Source organism: Papaver somniferum, chromosome 3, assembly GCF_003573695.1.
Source record: "Papaver somniferum cultivar HN1 chromosome 3, ASM357369v1, whole genome shotgun sequence".
NCBI lineage: Eukaryota > Viridiplantae > Streptophyta > Magnoliopsida > Ranunculales > Papaveraceae > Papaver > Papaver somniferum.
Window position 1 is genome coordinate 180697612 of NC_039360.1, and position 24275 is coordinate 180721886.

Sequence of the window (24275 nt, forward strand, 5' to 3'; positions counted from 1 at the left end):
GGTTTGTGAAAACCGTGCACAAACGTGTACGTATATGTTGGTTCAACATAGTAACCCAAAAGGTCAACCATATAAGCATTTCATATTAACCTTGTTCTTCTTCACCATAACTAGTTCAATTGACTCAAATGATCTAGTTATAGAGTTGTTCAATTGCTATGAGATCTTATGTAACTACACAAGACACAATTGAAACAAAGATGATTCAATTCGATTGAATCGGCTCATGAACTTTATAGCCACGGTTTGCATACTGCATTCCTTAGTAATTCAAGTTTCATGTTCAGAGCACATCTTTAGATCATAACCCACTCAAGTACGCAAACAAGTTCGCAGACTTAAGACAACCGGCAGAGTTTTCCAAACTCAGCAGAAAATCTCGGCAAGGAGACTTCCGCCAGTTCGCGGGCTAAATACGCAAACGAGTTTTTGAAAAATCCCAGCAGAAATTCTCGGCAAGGGAACTTCCGTCTGTTCGCGGATTGAGTTCGCAAACTGAGTTCGCGGACTTGGCAAAGCCAATTCTTCCGGTTTCTCTCAATCAACAAAGTTCGCAAACTTCGGATTAAGGAATAAGACTTATGCACATATGTGTTTCCACATAATGCTTATATCCATCATTGGTTATATAGACCTAAACTCTCATTCCAACCATTGAAACATTCTTAGAGGACGTTATATAGTTGTTACACTATTTCTCGTCAAAACGATTTTCAAAGTGATTGAAACATTATGACTTTCGTCATTAGGTGAAGATAAACCCGATCAAAGTGAAACGCTTTACCAACACATGATTTCGAGATATAGATAGGCGAGATATACTCGGCTCGAAATATCAAATGTGTATGATCCAGTCTATATAGCATACGACTTTTGTCTCATAAGAAGTATGAGATAGAAGAGATAGACTTTTGAGTGATAGATAAGTTCAAGTCTCCACATACCTTTTTGTTGATGAAGTTCCACGGTTCCTTGAGTAGATCTTCGTCGTTGTATGATGAATCGCCATGAATCCCTTGAGCTCAACTACACTTTTCTATCCTAGTCCGAGACTTAGCTATGTAGACTAGAAATCAAGACTCATAGTTTTGATCATTAACATTGACAAACATGCTTGATATAGCAATGCATGCGAGGTCAACCGAGTTATGCTCTAACAGTTATTATATGAATGAGATTGAAATCCAAATTTATTACCACTATAATATGATGATTGGTCTTGTGCTTCATACATGTTATGTCCCTAAGGAAACATGACGACTCACAAGAACAAAAGAAAAAATCTAAAAAAAAAAACAAGCTAAACAAATAACAAGTCAATTAACAACCGCTCCCCGGAAGCGACGCCAAAATTTGATGCGTGTCGTAGACACAACAAATTAATAAATATATTTCCCACTAATTAACTAGTAATATAGCGGTAGTAAGGATCGTTCCCACAGAGAGCTATGTAATTGATATGTTATTTGGAATAGCTAAATAATAAAAAATACTATAAAGGGGGGATTGGTTTGATCAAGTAAAATAAAAGTAATAACAAATAAAAGAAAAAGATGATTAAGGATTCCTTCGCCGTTACCACGCGATAACTGGATTAGTATACTTATCTATCTTCGTTAGAACCATTCATCACCAATCGTAGAATAGCAGCTAGCTCAGTGCTATCCCCAAAACTCCTTTTTCCACGGATACGGAAGCTCTCCAATATCAGATTCTATCCAATCGATCCACCAAGTAGTAGCTCACTCAAGGAGTAATACAATCGAAAATTTTAGGCTTTGTGAATTAGGTTGATCCCAGTAGTTAAACTCTTAGCTCAAGGTTCACTTGTTGATGTTATCTTCACTCGCAATTGCTGCACAAAATCCCTCTGCAAGGTCTTGCGATTTCTACTTGTGTATGAATCATTCGACGATTACTTATCTCCTAACCCAATATTATCAATAGAATAATTAATAGATCAATCTAGCGTGCAGTCTGATGTAGTTTTAACAAGCTGTAGAAATTGGTAGTAAAAGTTCGTTCAACTCAGACTTGTAAAGACTCAATTTTAGACTTAATCTAATAAATATATACAAAAGATGGTAACAAGATTACGAGAGACTGAGACTCAGGATTTCACAAATTCTCACATTCATGTGGTTCAACTAATAATTCTAGACATTTATAGCTCAAGTAATAATAATTTATTGACTCTAATTCATTGCCGAAAGTAGATTTTGAAATTAATGACTGTATATCTAAAGCATGAGACATCAAAACACTTAAGAAAGCATGACCTATCAATTCAAATCACAATCATTCAATAAAAATCATAAAATACGATTAAAAATAAATGCAATAAGTCATAAAAGAATTAACAAAATTACCAAATGCGTGAAAAATGGCTTCCTCCATTGTCCCAGTGTTGGGGTTTAGCTCCTCATATTATTCATGTACGTGCTCAAAATAGGTGTTCATAGCTCAAAAGTGTGAAAAACAAGAGAAAACTAATAAAGCAGCGAGTTTGTAACAGATATAATTGTTACAGAACTCACTGTTACAGAGCCTACTGTTACAGAGAAAACCTAACAGTTGTAATTGTTGGAAAACTGTTACAAAGCGTTAAAATTTGAATGAATAGGCAACAGAAAGAAGGACAGTCTCCCCTATCTGCGACTGACTTGGGAGGTATTGGTTCTTCAGCTTCTTCTTTTTCCTGCTGATGATGAACACGCCTGCAACTATTTATTTTTGCTCTGCAGCTCCTCCAAACCCTCCATTCGGTCCCCCAAACTCCCGATTACCTCTTTGTGAACTCCAAGCAGCTCTTATATACACCACAGCCGAATAAATCCCGAGAATATCTTTCCGATATTTATCTTCCCTTCAACCCAAGTCTCGGATTTTTGTGAAAACAAAGATCATTATCATCTGAGTATTCACAAATAATGCACGCAAACTCATGACAATACAGTAAATAAGATGCGCCTGAGGGGGATGAATTGGTTATGTAGAATCCTTGACTCAGAGTTCTAATACTCTTCCTCGTATCATCAACTACAATCATTGTTCTTAGCTCACACAACAAGATAAATAATGGATGAAGTATAAAACGTACGAACATGATATACCATAAGTATCGAATCGAACATGTAAAGTATAAATGCATGAATATAGATGAAACGATTAACTTATATGATTCATCACTCAAATCTCTGTCCGCGGGTTTGGGTTTTTCATTATATGTATGATGGTTACAGAAATAGTCGAATGACTTTGAGATCCACATAAGCCTGCGTAGCAGGAGGAACTTTACTTACACTTTCTCTATCTCTCTGTCTCTCTCCTGTTCTCCTCTCAATGTTTTTCCGATCCCCTCTTCACTTGGGAGAGAGGGGTATTTATAGGGAGGTTACGTGGGGTCCACTTCTGAATCCCGTTATAACCTTATCCTCTTGTGTCTTGTGCCGCTTATGCAGAAGTCTTCGTGTTCTCGGCTTTATCTGCGTGTTCTGTTTGAATACGCAGTGCTATCTGCGCTTCCTACACAGGATGACTGACACGTATGCTGTTTGAGGGTATTTAATGCGGGTAGTTGAGATGTCTGTCCGCGGTAGACAGCTGTCCTATGCCCCTGTCTTGTCTGCGTCAGTCGGACTATCCCCAGCCGTTGATCTCAGATCTTTCTGGGGATAGGATAAAGTGACTCTTGGCTATCCACGTGTGATATCATATCTTGATGCTCTTAGCCGCATGTCCTCCACGTGTACCATTGTGGACACGTGGCGGAAGATGAAATGTGTACCTACAATTTGCCCATTTTCCTCCTACTGGGCGGTTAGTCGAAGTGGGAAGAAAAAACGTGTTACTCTCTTCATCTTCTCTTTATTATTTTCCTATATTTTAGGGCACGTTCCCCACTATTTGCAATAACTTCTTCTTGGATAGTGGAAAAAAGTATTACTCTCTTCATCTTCTCTTTATTATTTTCCTAGATTTTAGGGCACATTCCCCACTATTTGCAATAACTTCTTCTTAAGTAGTGGGGCGGTTTTTACTTCTCTTTGCATATATATATATGAGAAGGAATGTGAAAATTCTCTAATCATAAATTTCATTCCTTCTCTTTCCTCAGAACTTTATTTTTTGTTCTTTGCTTTTGTATCCTTGTTATTAATTGCTGCTACTGCTACTGTTGCTCCTAAAAGCTTTCTGCTGCTGTTGTTTGTTGTTCCTCAAGGTTTTCGGCTGCTGCTGCTGTGGTTCGTCTAGGTTTTCTGCTGCTGCTGCTGTTCGTTGAGGTTTTCTGCTACTGATGCTGTTCGTCGAGGCTTTCTGCTTGATTTTTGTTTATATGTAAGTGGTTTTACTGTGTCTGATTACCTTTTGATGAAAAATATATCGTTTTCTGCTGTTGCTATGTGTTTGTGATGAAGAACATATATATAAATGTGTGTATGATTTCCCATGTTCGTTATTACAAACAATGATGAGTTATTCCTTCGTATATGCTTGCCCCTATTTGTTATTTCCCCTTTTATTTAGGGTTTGTCCTTATTTTCCATCTGGTTCATGATTATGAAGAACTGGATGAAATTGGGTTTTTTGATTTTCGTTTTGTCTCCGCGGAAATCTGAAACTTATTTGTGTACTGCGCAGATATGGCTGACCGTCCGCAGGTTTCTTATCAAACTCCACCACCGAGTCCGCGTAGATCTCCTCCGCGTAGATCTCCTCCATGTAGAGATCCTGATATTTCTCCGCCTGGTGGAGGTTCGTCTAAGTCTTCCCAAGGTGATGCCCGCGTTCATAGGGTTTCGTCTTCTTCCGATCAGAGGTACTCATCTTCTAAGAGGGGTGAGTCGCAGAGAGGGAATACGCAGAAAGGTGACCGGCCAAAAGAGGCTCATGGTTCCCGGTATGCTATTTCTCATCCCTTAGTTAATTCGCGTGATGATCCCAAGAGAACGCGGGATGTCCCACCTCTTCGGTAAGTGGCGCCTCCTTCCGCGTCTCAGCAACATCCTCTACCTCCCCCTCCAATGTCTCAACCTAAGGGGAGGTCTTCGAAAGAAGTGGTTTCGAAGACTGACGCATCTAAGGTTCATCCTAAGAGGAAAGCTTCTGATATAAACCCTTCGAAGGGTTCTGCGCCTGATCCCGTGGAGGAGGAAGATATTTCTCAGGAAATACGCAGCGTTGCTGTTGGGGAGAAGAAACTGACCTTCAAACATATTGATCTGGAGGTTTTTAAGGAAAAGCATGGTCTTCAGCTATTTGATGTTCGTTTTTACGCTGCTGATGATGATATTACTTATGAGATGATATCGCCGTATAAGTTTGATGAATTTCATCTGCTGACCACGGTGGGGGCCTTTGAAGCGGGTCTGATGTTGCCTTTGTACAATTCTAGGGATTCTTTTTATTATGATGTGCTGGCTGGTCGAGTGGGATCTTTGAAGAACACTCACTGTCGCTATATTTCCCAACTTCATGGGAATTATCTTCGTGCACTGAGGGAGTGTTATCTTCGGATCAAAGGAGAGACAATGATGACCCTTTATGTTCCCAATCCTGAGAAAAGGGAGTGGTATATGCCTGAGAATTTTAACAAGTCTTTTGGTGACTATGTTAACAGTATGAATCGTAAACCGTGGAGTGTGAGTCTTCGTAATATTGCCGCTCCTCGTGGTGAGATCCGCCTTCTGAGTGAAGTAAGTGGTGCTAAGGTGAAGTATGTACCGGGTACAGAGAATTCTACTAACAAATTGGTGTTTCCTACTCGTGAGCGGATCAAGCGTGATCATGACTCTGAATGGAACGCGACTGTTATTGAGGTTGTTGGTCCCTGGGCTTGGGGGTGGGTTCCAGGTCCGAAAGGATGGCGTCCTACCGGAGATAGCCAGATACGTGAGGCTCCTCCTGCTCGTTATGGGAATTTCCGTCCTTGGCATTTGAATTTTGAGGGCATGAATTTCCAATATGCCCTCGATGTTGTTAATGGAGATGACGAAGAGAGTTCCGATGCTGATCTTCAGACGAAGAATGCTGCGGTTGTCAAGGTAAGATTTCCATATGCCTTGTCCTTCTTTAGTTGAGGCAGTTTTAATTCTTTTCAAAGTCAGGGATTTTTATTCTTATGTGCCTTGTCTTTTTAGGCGACGAAGAAGAGGAGGATAAATCCCAAGCAGTCCACCACCGCAACAATCGAGGAGGCGGAGGTTCATGAAGAAGTTAACAGTCCTGTGACTGAGCTTGGAGAGGATGAAGATATGTCTGATATGGAAGAGCGTACTGATACATCCCCTCCAGGTCATTATGATGAAGAATTTATTGAAGGGAATACTACCGCTGGTGGCAGCGGTATTGGTGGTGAAATTGATCCCGCAGGTTGTCATAATGCTGGTGCCGAAGCTGATCCCGCGGGTTGCAGTGATGCTGGTGATGATACCATTGGCCTTGGTGATCAGGGTGTTGGTGGTGAAATTCCCGCTACGTCTCAGGAGTTTTCCTTTGGTCGGATTTATTCTGCGGAGAATAGTTTTGACATAAACGTTGCCCTGGGCCTGGCTTCTGAGTTCAACCTGCTTTCCCCAAACGATGATTGGTATGTGCTTGGTAACTCTAGCAAGGCAGATGGAAAGGGTAAGGGAGTCGTGGATGCTAGTGATGTTCCAGAGGGGAGTGGTGCTAGAGACCTTCCAGATTTGGATGCGGGAGTAACCTCGAACTCTTCGGGTGCTAAGTTCACGGACATGGGTAAGGCCTCGGTTGGGTCTTCTGGAGATGATTTTCCTCAGTCATTGATCCTTGAGGGTGATGATGCTATCTTAGCTTGGTTTAAAAAGAAGAATTTGATGTTCGTACCCAATCCAGCTCCTGTGGTGGAGGGTGAGAAGAAATCTGATGCCTATACCCGTAAGATGATGCAATTGTCTCCCGAGGACCAGTTTGCAGAAGCGTGGGATAAGAATCTTCGGGCCTTGGAGGATTCTCTAGTGGCCGACGCTCCCTCGACTGTTGCTGATATGATGGCCTTGGCTGATGGGTATCAGTATGGATTTCCCCAACAACGGATGTTAGAAGTGAGTTCTCTTATCATTTCGCCTTGTATCAATTTTTAGCAATTTTAGAGTCAGGGTGTTATAACTTATGATTCGCAGATGATGAGGAGTGAGCATTGCAACCACATGTTGTACCAGTTTTTTAAGGCCAAATCCCTTAAGTTGGAGGCTAATCTTCGTCTTCGGGAAGAGGAGCTTACTGCGGCTGAGACTGTCATCGCTGATAAGGATAAGGAGATAGGTGAGTTGAAGAGTCTCCTCAAGGATAAGGAGCAACAAGGCAAGGAGGAGGAGAAGCTTCGCTTGGATCTTGATATGGCTCGTAGTGAGTTGGAAGAGGACAAGAAGAATTCTTCGGCTGTTACAGGTTTGATTATCTGTTTTCTCTTCCTTGCTGTTGTCCTTTACTGTAATTAGTGTTCTGTCTGAGTCTCCCTCCCCCACCCTATCTTCAGTGGGTGGAGTTCCTGAGTTAGTATGGCTTCGGAAAGAGCGGCAACGTCAGAAATCTCACATCGCAGAGTTGGTAGAGAAGATAAAGAGCGAGGCTGATAAGTGGAATGCTCGTGCCGATGAACATAATGCTCTGGCAGAGGAGTGGCGGGGCAGACGAGTCCAAATGATTGATATGTAGAACAAATATAACAATAATAGTCGTTTGTTTAATAGAACGTTGTTGTGGACGCATGATAATCTTCGTGAATCCCGCGAACAGGTCTCATCTTTAGAAGCTAAAATCAATCTCTTGGAAGAAGAATTGCGTCAAGCTCGTTCTTCTCAGACTTCTGATGTTAGAGATTACATTCAGCGTCTTGCTAGGGAGAGAGATGACACTAGGGATGAGGCTGGTGCTCTTAGCAAAGCTTTAGCTGCGTCTAAGGCTGATGTGGTACGCCAAGCTGAGTCTGAGAGAAATCTTGAAGTAAATATGTATCGGCTCAACAAGGGTTTGGAGGGTTTAAACAACGAGGTCAATACGCCCTTTCAACCCTTTAAGCGGATTATAAAAAGTTGTCAGATGAGTATGACTTTCTTGATGAAGCCTGTGATGCTGTTGTTAACGAATATGAAATAGCTTCGGCGAGAGTCGAAGGTATATGCTTATATTATCGAGTGTGATTCTGTAATTTCCTGGACCTAACCATCTGCACTTTTCTTTTCCTTGCAGAACTCCAGGGACAGCTTTGCACTGCAAATGAAGAGCTTGCGAAGGATCAATCTAAATTAGTGCATCAGGAAGGCCAGATTAATTATCACAGAGGTTTAGCTACAACAAGGGACGAGGCTGCTTCGAAGGAGGTGAGTCGCCTTTCCTCACTATTGTCAAAGGCTGAGATGATGAACACTATTATTGCGTACAAGGCTCGATGTCAACTAGTGGAAGAGACTAACAAGATTCTGGATAACATCGAGTATGATCTTAAGACTGAGCATGGCCTTATCAAAGTCTATCCGCGTCGTGAGAACCCCCGCCTCCTACATCTGGTTCTTCAGGGCCTTCCTCGGGTGGGAGCGTACCTTCATCGCAGAAGGGGAAGATTGATAAACCTGCTGGTGGGGTTGAACTATCCAAGTAGATTATTGTATAAAATTGATCTTTGTTGATTATAAGGCTTTGTGAGATTCCTTTTGTATTTTCTTGTTCCTGCGTATCATTGCCAAGCCTGTAATCAAATTTTAATGAATTGATCATTGCTTTAATTTTTATCTATGTTGTCCGATTTCCTTTTTAAGTATTTTTATGGTTAATTTGGAATATAACTGAATGTAATCAAGGATAGCGAAGTGTTTGAGTGCGAACCCGAAGATATGTGTATCTTCGTGAACGTCTTGAGACCTGTCACCCCGCTGGCTAATCCTGGGCCAGAGGATTCCCAGACGGTGGGGGTCGGGGCAGCGTTCTAGGATATGAGTTGTTTGGAATGTACATTCATTCCGTCAACCCGCTGCCATAAGATTGGTTGGGTATCTCTTTCTGCTGGATGCCTTCCCTATGGTCCTACATTTATAGACGCTGATAGGGGAGTCCCGATAGATTTTAGGTGACTACTTTCCCTAAGTAAAATAAAACAAAAATTAACACAAGTGTTTACGTGGTTCGACAGCAGAGTGTCTACGTCCACAGGTGAAAGATGGTTAAAGTGTCTATTCAGTTTGTTGAGTTACACTTAGAAGAATTCCATTGATAGAACCTCTGAGGTAGTAAATAGCAAAAAATAGGAGGATGAAGTATTGACGCAGAGGTCATTTCTCTGTATTTACAGGTGTAGGGTTCTCGTGAAGTGTTGTATTTACACGCAGTCGTCTTGTTACTATGTTGCTCCATGTATTTTGACTATTTTTGCCAAAAGTTTGCTTGATTGATAGGTTGAGGTTTGCTATTCCTCTCTCAGAGATAGAAACATGTCGATCGCAAGCGTCGTTTTGTTCTTCTGGCGCTCTTCACGCAGATGCAGGTCTGCGTTGCCTTCTACGGGTAGTATGGATTGAGATATTTTGCATTCCATGGGTGTCTGAGGATCTCCCCTTTTAGGTTGCGCAGATAATAAGATCCGTTTCCTGCAACATCATGTATGACGAAGGGTCCCCCCCATGTTGGTGCTAATTTGCCCCACTTCTTTTCTCGTTGGTATTTGGGAATGGTCCTCAGCACATACTGCCCTTCTACGAAATTTCTAAGCTTAACCCTCTTATTATACTCCCTTGCTAGTTTTATTTGATAGTTTTCCATTTTTTGTAGTGCTGCCTCCCTCCTCTCTTCCAGATCATCCAACTTTTCCAACATAATGTCCGCTGTGAGGTTCTTCTCCCATGCTTCAGTTTTCGTAGTTGGCTTGATTATTTCTGTTGGGATAATAGCTTCGGCTCCATAGGTGAGTAAGAATGGGGATTCTCCCGTGGATGATCTTCGAGTTGTCCTATAAGCCCACAAAACGTTGTGTAGTTGCTCACACCAACGCTTCTTGTATTCGTCCAACTGCTTTTTGAGGATGAGTGCGAGGGTTTTGTTTGTGGCTTCTGCCTGACCATTGCTTTGAGGGTAAATTGGTGTTGACTTGTTCTTTCGAATTTTGAAAGTATAGAAGAGTAAGTCGATGTTTTTTCCCTGGAATTGCTTGCCATTGTCAGATACAATCTCAGCTGGTATGCCAAACCTGCAAATGATGTTTTGAAAGATGAATGTGAAGACATCTGCGTCTCGGATCCTTGCAAGGGATTTAGCCTCTACCCATTTGCTGAAATAGTCTGTGACCACTATCAAAAATCTTCTCTTCCCTGATCCTTCGATTAGGGGACCCACGATGTCTATGCCCCATTTTGAGAATGGCCAAGGGCTGTCTACTGGGTTCAACATTGTTGCGGGTGCGTGGATTTTTTTGGCGAAACACTGGTATTCTTCGCATCTTCGTGACATTCTTGCAGCGTCTCGTATCATTGTTGGCCAGTAATATCCTTGAGTTTTCGCCTTATATGCTAGGGATCTCATTCCGCTGTGATTGCTTGCGTCGCCGTGGTGTATGTCTTTCAAAATCAAATGTCCTTCGAATCTGGATAGGCAGCGTAATAATGGTCCGAGAAAAGATTTTTTGTACAAAATTTCTTTTCTCAGATCATATCTTCTTGCCTTTGACTGTATTTTCCTGGCTTGCTTTAGATCCGAGGGTAGTATTCCTTCTTTTAGGAAAAGATGAATTTCAGATCTCCAATCTTCTTCGCTGCTGAAGTCTTCATCTTGGTCTGCGTTAGTCATGATATCGTCTTCTTGGAAATCATCCGCGATGAATTCTCCTGCGTCATAATCTGCAATATCTTTTTCTGCGTTGTTCCCTTGCTGTACAACGCAGAAGTCTTGAATATCAATTGAAGGTTCGTAAATCCTGGTTACTTTGATTGCTTTGATGTCCTCGTTTCTGAGCATTGATGATATGTAGGCCAGGGCGTCCGCGTGCCTGAGCTCCTTCCTTGCCAGGTGTCGGAATTTGATGTTTGGAATTTGTGATGCCAGTGTTTGCACCAATTCCATGTATGCTGATAATGTTCTGTCATAAACATTATATTGCAACCCTATTTGTCGGATGACCAGCTGCGAATCGCTTGTCAGACGCACGTCAGTTATGCCCATTTCTGTTATCAACTGAAGGGCATGCACCACTGCTTCATATTCAACTATGTTGTTGGTATGCCCCTTGAATTATAACCTGAAAGCATGTATGATCATGTCTCCTGTTGGGGTGGTGATTACGATGCCTATCCCAGCCTCTTCTTTATTTTTCGACCCCTCTACGAAGACTTCCCATTGCCTAGGATTTTTTGGTTCCAAGATGTCTATAGGGTCTTTTCCTTCGTCTATTTCTGGTAGTCCTGCTTCCTTTCGTCCTTCGATGATGACTTCTTCGCAGTTGTCCAACGGTAAGTCTGATAGGAAATATGTTAATACTTGTGACTCCTGAGAGTGCTGTAGCTCATGGATGATATTGAATTGATCTAGGTGAGTATTCCATTTTGCATCCACCATTTTGCAATTCTGCCTACTTTCGCAGTCCAAAGGGCATTCTTACGTAGCAATAGACGTCGTGTGGTGTATAGAATGTTGTATGTTGTTGATCTTCTTCTGCTAGGAATAATTGGTTGTATCCAGAGTATCCATCCATGAATGACATTTCTTCGCATCCTTCGACTGCCTCGACAAGTTGGTCAATGCTTGGCAGTGGATAGTTATCTTTTGGGTAAGCCTTATTGAGGTTGGTGAAGTCGATGCATATCCTTACTCCGCCATTTTTCTTTGGTACGATGACCATGTTATAGATCCATGTTGGGTACTTAACTTCTTTGATGAATCCTGCGTCCAGTAGTTTGCGGAGTTCCACTTCAACTGCTCGATGGTATTCTGGAGCTACTTTGCGTACCTTCTGCTTAAAAGGGGGGGGGGGGGTACCTGGTTTTATTCAAAGTTCGTGATGAACTAATTTTGGGTCAATTCCCGGCATGTCCCCCAATTTCCAAGCAAAGATGTCCGCGTATTCCTTTAGAAGTTTGATTAGCGCGGCTTCTCTTTCTTCATCCATCAAGGTGCCTATTCTGATAATCTTCGGGTTTCCCTCAGTACCTATGTTGACTTCTTTAGCTGCTTCGACAGGTGTAAACGTGGGTTTTGGTTCCCCCAAGAGAGGAACATTCTTTGATTGCTATTTGGTGGGCTCTCCGTCTTCTTTTGTCGCGGAGGTGCTTGCTTCTGTGATGCCAGTGGTGCTTACGTTCAGAAGGCTTTTTCTGGAGATTTCTTCCAGATATGTATCTATGGTTATCTCCTTATTTTTGGCTCTTCGGGATTGTTATTGATCTGATTCTGTAAGGTCTGACATTCCCGCGCAGTTACTTGGTCTCCTTTAATGTCCATGACTCCCAGAGGTGTTGGGAATATGAGATATTGATGGTAGGTTGCAGCTAATCCCTTGAGCTTGTGAACCCATCTTCTTCCGATGATGGCATTGTAGGGTGAAGGTGCATCTACGACGCTGAACCGAGTGTCCACTTTCATGGGCCCTGCGTCTACTTGTAAGACAATGTCCCTGAGGGGATTTGTAGCTGCGCCGTTGAATCCGTAGATGGTACAGTAAGATGACAATAGTTTCTCGTCGTTGAGTTCCATACGTTTGAACGTGTCATAGAATAGGACGTTGACTGAGCTTCCTCCATCGATGAGAATTTTCTTGACATTGCACCCTGTTATTGGGAGTGTGAGGACTAGAGGATCATTATGGTCTTCCATGTCTTCTTCCACATCATCTGCATCGAAAGTCATGGGCGCGTCCATCCATTGTTCGTACTCGTTTACCTCTTTCCCGTCGATATTATAAAGCTCACAATAATCTTCGAATTGTTTTCTCACTCTCTTCCCAATATGGGCGGTTAGGGATGGTCCTTGAATCTCTGAACATGAAATCGTGTTGAGGGTGCGGTTGCCTTCTGGTAATTGAACCTGCTTGCCTCTCTTGGTTCTATCTTCGTTATCAATCTTCTGTATATATTGCTTCAGGTCTCCTGCGTCGATTAGTTTTTGAATCATCATCTTGAGATTTTTGCACTTTTCTGTTTGATGACCGTTGAAACAGTGGTATTCACAGTATTCCTTGGATTTTTCTGATCTAGGAGGCTGCTTTCCCTTGGACCATGGCCAATCGAAGTTCTCCCTCCCTTTGATCTCTCTCAGGATGCGCGAATAACTGGTATTCCGCTTGGTATAGACTTGATCTTCAAATTTTCGATCATCCCTTCGTTCTTTCCTTTCTTCGTTGGACGCTCTTCTGTGATTCCTCTTTTGGACCCGCTGGCTTGATCCATGGAATTTATGCGTGTGGGACGTTGAGTATGAGCTCTGGGATTTTCACGCTGAATTTCTTCTAACCTTGCATGCTTTTCTATGATTATCTGGAGATCTCCTTCGGTGGTAGGGATGGTTCTGTGGATCTCGACAAATAAAGGACTCATCCTATCCATCCCCCATTTATAGCAGTTGATACTAACCACGGGATCTACGTTGCCAATAGCTTGGCAAATCTTGTGCCATCTATCAGTATATTCTCTGATAGTCTCTTTGTATTTCATCTCCAGCGAGAATAGCTTGTCCATGCCGGTATTGACAACCTTGTTGTACATGTATGTTGCTAGAAATTTTTCTGTGAGTTGGTCGTAGGAGTCGATGGAGTTTGATGGCAAGTTATCAAACCATGACAACGCGGACCCTTTTAAACTTGACGGGAAGTATCTGCACAGTATGGAGTATTCGTTATCCCAATGGGCCATCATTCGATTATAATGTCGAAGATGAGCCGCAGGATCAGTTGATCCGTCATAGCAATCGAAAGCAGGAACCGAACACTTCTGCGGTATGGAAGCCCTGGCCAAGTGTGGCGTCAGCGGGGTAGTGTTTTCTTCCTTCATCACTTGCTCTAGTCTTCCGCCTTCCTGCCTAGTCTTTAGCTCCTTGATTTCTGCCAGCATCTCAGCACGCAAATTTTCCATTGCGATCTGGTGCTCTTCATAAATGGTAGATTTTGCTCGTAGGAGGGTGGTACCGTCGTAGTAGTCCGAGTTCTCAGGATTGTAATCAGGGTCTGATCTTTGGCTGCTCCTTGCTCCTCTTCGATTCAATGGGAGTGGGTTGTTTGCGATCACCATGCTTTTATCTTGATTAGGTGCTACGACCTTGAAGTTAGCTTCGTCGCGTTGGTTTTTTACCTCTGCGCTATGAATGATTCTTTCCTTGAGTGTTTGGTTATCTTGTGCTAATATCGCCACAGCATCTGCATATGCCTTCTGGTTCTTCCTTAATTCTGTCAGCTCGGCCATCATCTGAGCGGAATGATTTGACCCTTGATTTGGTGTTCCTTCCCGCAATTGCTCATCAGCGGCTATGGTTTGTTCCTCATCCACGATCTGTATTACTGGTTCTGGTGGGTCTAACCGTGCACCTTGGGACCCCGACGGTTGTTGTGAGGGTTGACCTGCTATTAGAAGCGGTTGCTTGGCTGGAAAAGGTATGTTCTGTTCGTTGGTTAAGGGCATCCCATAGAGGGGTTGTTGTATTCCTGACTCTGCTACGACTTCCTGATGTTCCTGTAGTTGAGCATTGGTTACTCTGGGAGCTCCAACTTTGGATCCGCCAGCTCTTGAAGCTCCTGCTTTGCTTTGGCTGTGCGGCATTTACTGCGTTTGCTGCGATGATGTTGGCATTGATGGGGGCCGTGCTTTCGCATTATCCTGCGCCCTATCCGCTGCCTTTAGCTTTTCACTCTGCTTATTCCTAGTTACCACTGGGGTTGTCCTTGGCATCTTTTGACGAGCTTTTGCCTTCCGACATCTTGCTTTTCTCTATTTTTAATATTTCCTGAAAGAGAGAGAAAAAATCACGAAGACAATGGGCCCCACGTGATATCTATTAGCGTTTTGAGTTCTCAAAGGTATAAAATCTTGAAAATACTTAAGGCGCATATGTAGATGACCGCAGATATGTTCGAATTTGATTTCAAAGACCTGAAAAACTTAGAAAATGCATGAAGAATCAGATCTACTTAGATAATACGCGGATTGTTCATAATGATTTGTTTTTTTTTGTTTTTTTTTTTTCTTGTTTTTTTTTTTTTTTTCTTTTTTTTTTTTTTTTTTTTTTTTTTTTTTTTTTTTTTTTTTTAATTTGATTTTCAAACGTGAAAACTTAGAAAATGTATGAAGAATCAGATCTACTTAGATAAACGCGGATCTGTTCATAATTTTGATTTTCAAAGACGTGAAAACTTAGAAAATGCATGAAGAATCAGATCTACTTAGATAAACGCGGATCTGTTCATATTTTGATTTTCAAAGACGTGAAAACTTAGAAAATGTATGAAGAATCAGATCTACTTAGATAAACGCGGATCTGTTCATAATTTTGATTTTCAAAGACGTGAAAACTTAGAAAATGCATGAAGAATCAGATCTACTTAGATAAACGCGGATCTGTTCATAATTTTGATTTTCAAAGACGTGAAAACTTAGAAAATGCATGAAGAATCAGATCTACTTAGATAAACGCGGTATGTTCATAATTTTGATTTTCAAAGACGTGAAAACTTAGAAAATGCCTGAAGAATCAGATCTACTTAGATAAACGCGGATCTGTTCGAAATTTTTATTTTTGAAATCATGAACGGAAAACACCGTAATGTTCCATGCATCGTTATTTTCAGAAAACGAAGCCTGAAACGAGTCACAGGAGAAGATAAATCTTTTACTGGGATGAAGATCCCTGTTTCTAGCGCCATATTGTGAACACAAAGATCATTATCATCTAAGTATTCACAAATAATACGCGCAGACTCATGAAAATACAGTAAATAAGCTGCGCCTGAGGGGGATGAATTAATTATGTCGAATCCTTGACTCAGAGTTCTAATACTCTTCCTCGTCTCATCAACTATAATCATTTTTCTTAGCTCGCACAACAAGATATATAATGGATGAAGTATAAAACGTACGAACATGATATACCATAAGTATCGAATCGAACATGTAAAGTATAAATGCATGAATATAAATGAAACGATTAACTTATATGATTCATCACTCAAATCTCTGTCTGCGGGTTTGGGTTTTCATTATATGTATGATGGTTACAGAAATAGTCGAATGACTTTGAGATCCACATAAGCCTGCGTAGCAGGAGGAACTTTACTTACACTTTCTCTATCTCTCTGTCTCTCTCCTATTCTCCTCTCAATGTTTTTCCGATCCCCTCTTCACTTGGGAGAGAGGGGTATTTATAGGGAGGTTACATGGGTTCCACTTCTGAAGCCCGTTATAACCTTATCCTCTTGTGTCTTGTGCCGCTTACGCAGAAGTCTTCGTGTTCTCGGCTTTATCTGCGTGTTCTGTTTGAATACGCAGTGCTATCTGCGCTTCCTACACAGGCTGACTAACACGTATGCTGTTTGAGGGTATTTAATGCGGGTAGTTGAGATGTCTGTCCGCGGTAGACAGCTGTCCTCTGCCCTTGTCTTGTCTGCGTCAGTCGGACTATCCCCAGCCGTATATCTCAGATCTTTCTGGGGATAGGATAAAGTGACTCTTGGCTGTCCACATGTGATATCATATCTTGATGCTCTTAGCCTCATGTCCTCCACGTGTACCATTGTGGACACGTGGCGGAAGATGAAATGTGTACCTACACTTTTCTTTCCCTCTTTAGTTCTTCTACGCGTCTAAAAGAGTCAATCCAACCTCCCAGAACTCGATAATACCAAATCTACATGTATCTTTCCCGGAATAATCTGAAAATTGCCGAGAATACATGCAACTCTATGTTTTGATGCAAATCTATAACTACTCCTCTTTTCTCGAATCTGGCCGCCTTACCTTCCCTGCCTTGTCGCAGAAACTCCAGGCCAATCCAAAACCAGTTAAGATTCCAACAGAAACTCTCTCCAATCCATATCAGAAAATAAACCCGAGAAACTCTTCATTACCCTGATTTTCTGAGAATCAACTATCCAGCCCATTATAGTCGATAAAAACTGATTTACCAACCCTGTTTAGTTCATACGGTCCATCCCACTCAAAATCTTCGATTGAATCTCTTGCAGAAAGCACCATTTTTCCGGTAAATTACCACCTCCCCTGTTTTGCATCAATCGGGTTATCTAGCCAATTCTGGTTGAATCTAACACCCATTCCTAGCATGTCCAGTCCTTACAGATCAATCCCGTGAGAATCAGCAATTGAATCTCTTTAAAAGAGGTCCAAATCATCAACCCTAAGTCTGCCATTAAAACACCAAATTTTCCCGCCATTTTTCTCAGATTTGAAACGTAAAAGATGGTCGCCCCTTATTCTGCTAATGGGGTGCGAATATCCATGGGGTGTAAATAATAGTGAGGTTGCCCCTTAGTAATTGAAGTACCCCTTATCCAAACTGGGGATCCGAATAGCAGTGTCCTCCGGGTGCCTTTATCAACTTTTTCGAGCCGATTTCTCTGCGCAAGTGTATTTCTCCAAAAACACCTACAAAGACATAAAAAGCCATAATAAATAAAAAATCGAGCACTAACAATACATGCAATTGAGATCATATTAGACACATAAATGTGTCCATCAAATACCCCCAAACTTATTATTTGCTAGTCCTCGAGCAAATCAAATATGCAAAATAAAATCCTAACTCACTGTCGCAGGCATCGTCGGCTGCATTTAGCGTATGCAACAAGCTTTTAAACCCCTAGGTGGCCCTAGTGGCCGAGTTATAGTCTCGGAAGGGCTTACAAGAGATATACCCACAAAACCTTTACACTCTAGACCCTTGCTATCTACGCAGAACCTTGGAAAGCACTAAAGAATCTCCTTGGTTGGCATACTTATTGACTACAGGAGGAAGTACCCTGATGCGAAATTCCAATTGATGTACACGAGTTTGCACTCAAGCATACTAAAATTCATATATAAGTGACGGAGCTCTACTCAGATAGTTTCTGGACATCATAACCGGAGTCAACCAATCACATGGATAGATTAAGAAGATGGATATAGAAAAACATAGATGGTTTTGATGTTAACTAAGGTGAACGGTGTTTCTCATATCTGTCTGAAGGCCACTGCCAAAATGAACCTATCCTAATGGATTGAGATACTAGTTTGACTAATATCAACACAAGTGGCATATACAAGGGTACCAGTGGTCGATAATCCTAATTCTAGGTCAACACAACTGGCATATACAAGGGTACCGGTGGTCGACTTTATTGAATTTATTCCGGTTGGTCTGATGGTCTGGTCTCAATTTCTTTTTTTCTTTCTCTCTTTTTTTTTTCATAATAAATAAAAATATATTTTTTTTCTTTTCCATTTTTTTTTGGTATCTCAATCCATCTATTTCACCATAGCAGTGGTAACAACTTGAATCGTGAGCCCCACCTAATCACTTAGAGAAACATATTTTAAAAAGAAAATAAAATAAAAACAGAAGTGAAGAGGATTCAAAGAGATATGGCGAAACTACCATGTTTTTTTTCTCCTAACACCTGAGCTCTGTGCTTTTATGAATATACTCTTTAGATGTTTCCATCTAATCAGATTGGTTCCTCAACTCCTACAACCAAGATGCTTCCATCCACTTAGATTGGTCAGTGCCATCCTTAATAAGCATAAATTTCTAGGCTCTGGAGTTTATTAATGCAACTAAAAAGTTTCTCCCATACCCCCAAACTTAAATCTAACATTGTCCTCAATGTTCTAAAGATAAAAATAAAAGCATGAACAAGGAGAAACTGTTACCATTTGAAGCAAAAGAGTTAAGGAAAGATATTACCATGTTGCATGAGCATGGGTTACCTCCCAAGAAGTGCTAATTTGAACGTCTTCAGCCATACATAAGAAAGAATTTAATCACCTCATATCATAAAGTAATAACCGAAACAACTGTGGATCTTCTACATCAAAAAGTGTCAACACAGATAAAAGGAAACTGCAACAACCCAAGAATAAACATAACACACCCTTGCCTAGTTTCCTGTTTAAGACAACTACATATAGTTGTGGTTCAGGTTCTGGTTCTATAAAGGGGTCTAAATAAAATATTTTCATTGGCTGCACCTCCTCATAAATAAGATCCGAAATATCAGGTTGTAAAGTCTGTAAAAACTCAAATAGAAATTTAGAAGCACATAATGATTGAGGATCCTCTAAGTCGATCATATTTGTCTTACACAGTTGACCATAATGAGAGTGGTGGTCATTCTTAAGCAAATGTGTCGATTTTATTTTCCTAAAATAATTAGGTTTAGTCTCAAAACATAATAATTGACACATCTGAGACTTAACGTCCCCACAATTGGTTGAAAAATATTTGGTGGGAAAACAAAATCAATCTGGGTAAACCACATCAACCAGAGGATGGGTTTCTAACAACTGAACTTCCCTATGGACATCACTAGGATCAGGAAAACGTGTATGAAGATAATCTTATAAAATGATTGAGGCACATATGTCAAGTCCCAAGTGAGGGACCTTTCTAAGAGTTAAAGCATATGAAGAATGATAATCACCCCCAAACTTAGAGTTTTCAGTGTCTCTAGAAAGACTAGTCACAACTTCCCTAATTTCGAGGTCATCAGATTCCTGAAAAATGGTCAATTGATTCTTCTAAGTCAGGTTCATCCTCACTCATCTCTACGATTTCATCTTATTTATCTAAGGCTATAGTTTTTAAATCATTGGACTCTAAAACAGTATTCTCAGAATAAACTCGTTCCTGTAAACCATTATCGGCTTCGTAATCAAATACTACATCGTATAAAACGGTGCTATCACTAGTCAAATCCTCGTCCTTTTGAATAGGTGAATAATTATGAAAATTATTGGGGTTTGAACTAGAAATAATATTATCAGTATAAAGCTCAGTTGGAGTAACAAATTCCTGATCACTATGCCTACATATTTCAGATTCTTCATCAGCACTATCCTCATCATAATCATCATTGTAATAACATGAAAATGGTTGAACCTCATCTAAAAAAGTAGTGTTACCAATTTTATCCTCTTCATCTTGATTATGCAAATAACTATCCTCATTTTTAAGGGTATTATTGGAAACACTATATTGGAAATTAAGATTATTTCGAGCAATTCTTTCGTTCGTCTCAGCTTCAGCTTGAGGGATTCCTCTATAGAAAGTTTTCTTTCGTCATAAACTAAGTTATTCATCTCAGCTATCCTACGTGTCGACTCCTCTAATTTCCTGAGGGACTCTTCTAAAGGAGAAATATAAGAATTTTGCTCGTATGACCGGTGCGTGTGTGGATAGTAATTGGGCTCATCATGGTATGAGCCATAACCTTGAAAAGGTTGATGTTTCCAACCACTATTCATAGTATGGTCATAAAAAGAATAATGTCCATTTTGATCAGTCGGATAATCATTGTATTGACTATTGTAATACCAGTTCGACATACTTTTGTGTACGTGCAAATGCAGGGTCGACTAAAATTGGGTAAGCTCAGGTTACCTTTAGCAAAATATACCTACAGTCAAATACTGGTCAAGGGTACAAGGCTAAGGTTTGTGGTGTTTCGGATGATAACACCCAGAGGGTTCACCGTACTAAACCACGTGTTTTCCTTATAATAGGTAATTGGACGATGCAAATGGTGTGTGCACGTGTTGTATCACAAAAGAAAACCCACTGATAGGGGATTCGTGGGTGGATAGAGTCTTACCTCCCGTACCAGACGGGCGATGAACCGTTGAAGTCGACTCAGGACACCGACTCCGATGTCAGTGTACGAACCCGAAGGGCCGAGACAGTATCGTAACTGTCGTCCTTCCCTGCAAAAAGTTTTATTTAAATTTTTTTTAACCCTTCCTTAGGGTTTTAAAAATAATGTCCAAGTCCAAAAAGTGTCCAAAACTAAAAAGAAAAAATTACAATAATAAAACCCTATTTACAATTTCTAAAAATAAAAACTTAATAAAATCTAAATATATACAAAATGTTCTTCACTCCTTTTGGACTCCTCTTTTCTTTCCTTCTTTGGCGATGCTTTACTTTTATAACACTTTTTCTTTCCTTTTAGCTTCGCTCCAAATCTGAAAAAGAATCAAAAAATACCAAAACGCCTAAAAAATAACAAAAAATAAATAAATAATAAAAATAAAAATAAACCTAAAACAAATCTAAATTCAAGTACGCGTCGGCGGCGCCAAAAATTGATGTGATTTTATGTTGTTGTAGAAAGTCGTAGTAAAAGTTCGTTCAACTCAGACTTGTAAAGACTCAATTTTAGACTTAATCTAATAAATATATACAAAAGACGGTAACAAGATTACGAGAGACTAACACTCAGGATTTCACCAATTCTCACATTTATGTGGTTCAACTAATAATTCTAGACATTTATAGTCAAGTAATAATAATTTATTGACTCTATTTCATTGACGAAAGTAGATTTTGAAAGTAATAACTGTATATCTAAATCATGAGACATCAAAACACTTAAGAAAGCATGACCCATCAATTGAAATCACAATCATTCAATAAAAATCATAAAATACGATTAAAAATAAATGCAATAAGTCATAAAAGAATTAATAAAATTACCACATACGTGAAGAATGGCTTCCTCCATTGTCCCAGTGTTGGGGTTTAGCTCCTCATATTATTCACGTGCTCAAAATAGGTGTTCATAGCTCAAAAGTGTGAAAAACAAGAGAAAACTAATAAAGAAGTGAGTTTGTAACAGATATAATTGTGACAGAATTCACTGTTACAAAGCCTACTGTTACAGAGAAAACGTAACAGTTGTAATTGTTGGAAAACTGTTACAAAGAGTTAAAATTTGAATGAATATGCAACAGAAAGAAGGACGATCTCCCCTATCTGCGACTGACTTGGGAGGTATTTGTTTTTCAGCTTCTTCTTTTTCTTGCTGATGATGAACACGCCTGCAACTATTTATTTTTGCTCTGCAGCTCCTCCAAACCCTCCGTTCGGTCCCCCAAACTCCCGATTACCTTTTTGTGAACTCCCAGCAGCTCTTATATACACCACAGCCGAATAAATCCCGAGAATATCTTTCCGATATTTCTCTGCCCTTCAACCCAAGTCTCGGCTTTTCTTTCCCTCTTTAGTTCTTCTACGCGTCTAACAGAGTCAATCAAACCTCCCAGAACTCGATAATACCAAATCTACATGTATCTTTCCCGGAATAATCTGAAAATTGCCGAGAATACATGCAACTCTCTGTTTTGATGCAAATCTATAACTACTCCTCTTTTCTCGAATCTGGCCGCCTTACCTTCCCTGCCTTGTCGCAGAAACTCTAGGCCAACCCAAAACCAGTTAAGATTCCAACAGAAACTCTCTCCAATCCATATCAGAAAATAAACCCGAGAAACTCTTCATTACCCTGATTTTCTGAGAATCAACTATCCAGCCCATTATAGTCGATAAAAACTGATTTACCAACCCTGTTTAGTTCATACGAGTCCATCCCACTCAAAATCTTCGATTGAATCTCTTGCAGAAAGCACCATTTTTCCGGTAAATTACCACCTCCCCTGTTTTGCATCAATCGGGTTATCTAGCCAATTCTGGTTGAATCTAACACCCATTCCTAGCATGTCCAGTCCTTAAAGATCAATCCCGTGAGAATCAGCAATTGAATCTCGTTAAAAGAGGTCCAAATCATCAACCCTAATTCTGCCATTAAAACACCAAATTTTCCCGCCATTTTTCTCAGATTTGAAACGTAGAAGATGGTCGCCCCTTATCCTGCTGATGGGGTGCGAATAGCCATGGGGTGTAAATACCACATATGTGATGTAAATAGTAGTGAGGTTGCCCCTTTGTAATTGAAGTACCCCTTATCCAAACTGGGGATCCGAATAGCAGTGTCCTCCGAGTGCCTTATCAACTTTTCTGAGCCGATTTCTCCGCGCAAGTGTATTTCTCCAAAAACACCTACAAAGACATAAAAATCCATAATAAATACAAAATCGAGCACTAAAAATACATGCAATTGAGATCATATTAGACACATAAATGTGTCCATCACACTCCAAATCAGTCCAATAATCACTCATAAAGATCAAATACGGTAAAGACAAACGATAAGATGATTAAAACTCCAAACAAACTTGTATGATATTAGAGCTTCACGCTAGAACATTGAATTCATCCTCAATCAATAAAAGTTTAGCCTCCCATGTTTACATTGTTTCTCGGTTTTCCCCTGAAGGGGTAAATCCTAGAATATTTTGTGAAGAACAAAAAGTATAATATGAGATGTAGAGATATGATATATTTTAGGTCAAAAAGTGTTTTTATAGGTATCCAAGAGAGAAGTCTCGTGCATCGAGTCCCGATCAAAACTGGTTTCCTAAAACTAGCCAAAATAAGTCACGTCCAAGGCTGGTCACTTCATAAATTCCGCAAGCATAAACTGTGGGCTTATGTCAAATGCCCAAGTCCATCCCAATTTCTCGTTAATGGCTTGTCAGTTACATGAGACTGACAACCTATTCTTCTCTTCTTTCTTTTTATTTTCTACGGCTAGGACATTCTGTCCGTGACTTCTCCTGTAACTTTTCTTTGGTTTCTCGAACTGATTTATGGCTGAAACTTTCTAACCGATAAATTCCCTGTATCTTTTCTCAAACTCGAGCACCACAGACTCGAGATATCTCCTCACTGTCCCCATTAATCAGTTTCCATAGCCAGCAAAGACTTCTTTCTCGTTCTCATTTCTTATCAATGGAGGCAACTTCTTCATCTATTTTCACTGCCAATGAAAGACCCAAGAGCTAAACCATACATAACATCGTCACTCCCAAACACGAGTTTCACCATCTCTGTCGATATTCAGAACCAAGGTGTGTACCCAGCTCCATCACCATGCTCAACTGACCCACCATTCTCGTCATCACTGCCATTACTGGTATTAACAAACTCAACATTCAGTCCGTATACTCCTCTGCTTCGTTAATGTCAGCAACGCTACCATTCTTTCTTCCCTGTTCTTCCCCGATCTCTCTATCTTCCATCATCCGCGATCATCATCAACAACACCTCTCATCGATCCTCTCCATTGATTGCTTCCATACCCAGTCCGTAACTTCATCTTCCCTGTGAACTCAAACTCGAGCTCAACTCTACCGATCATCATCTTCCTAATCGAGCCTAAGCAACACCCACATCGACCA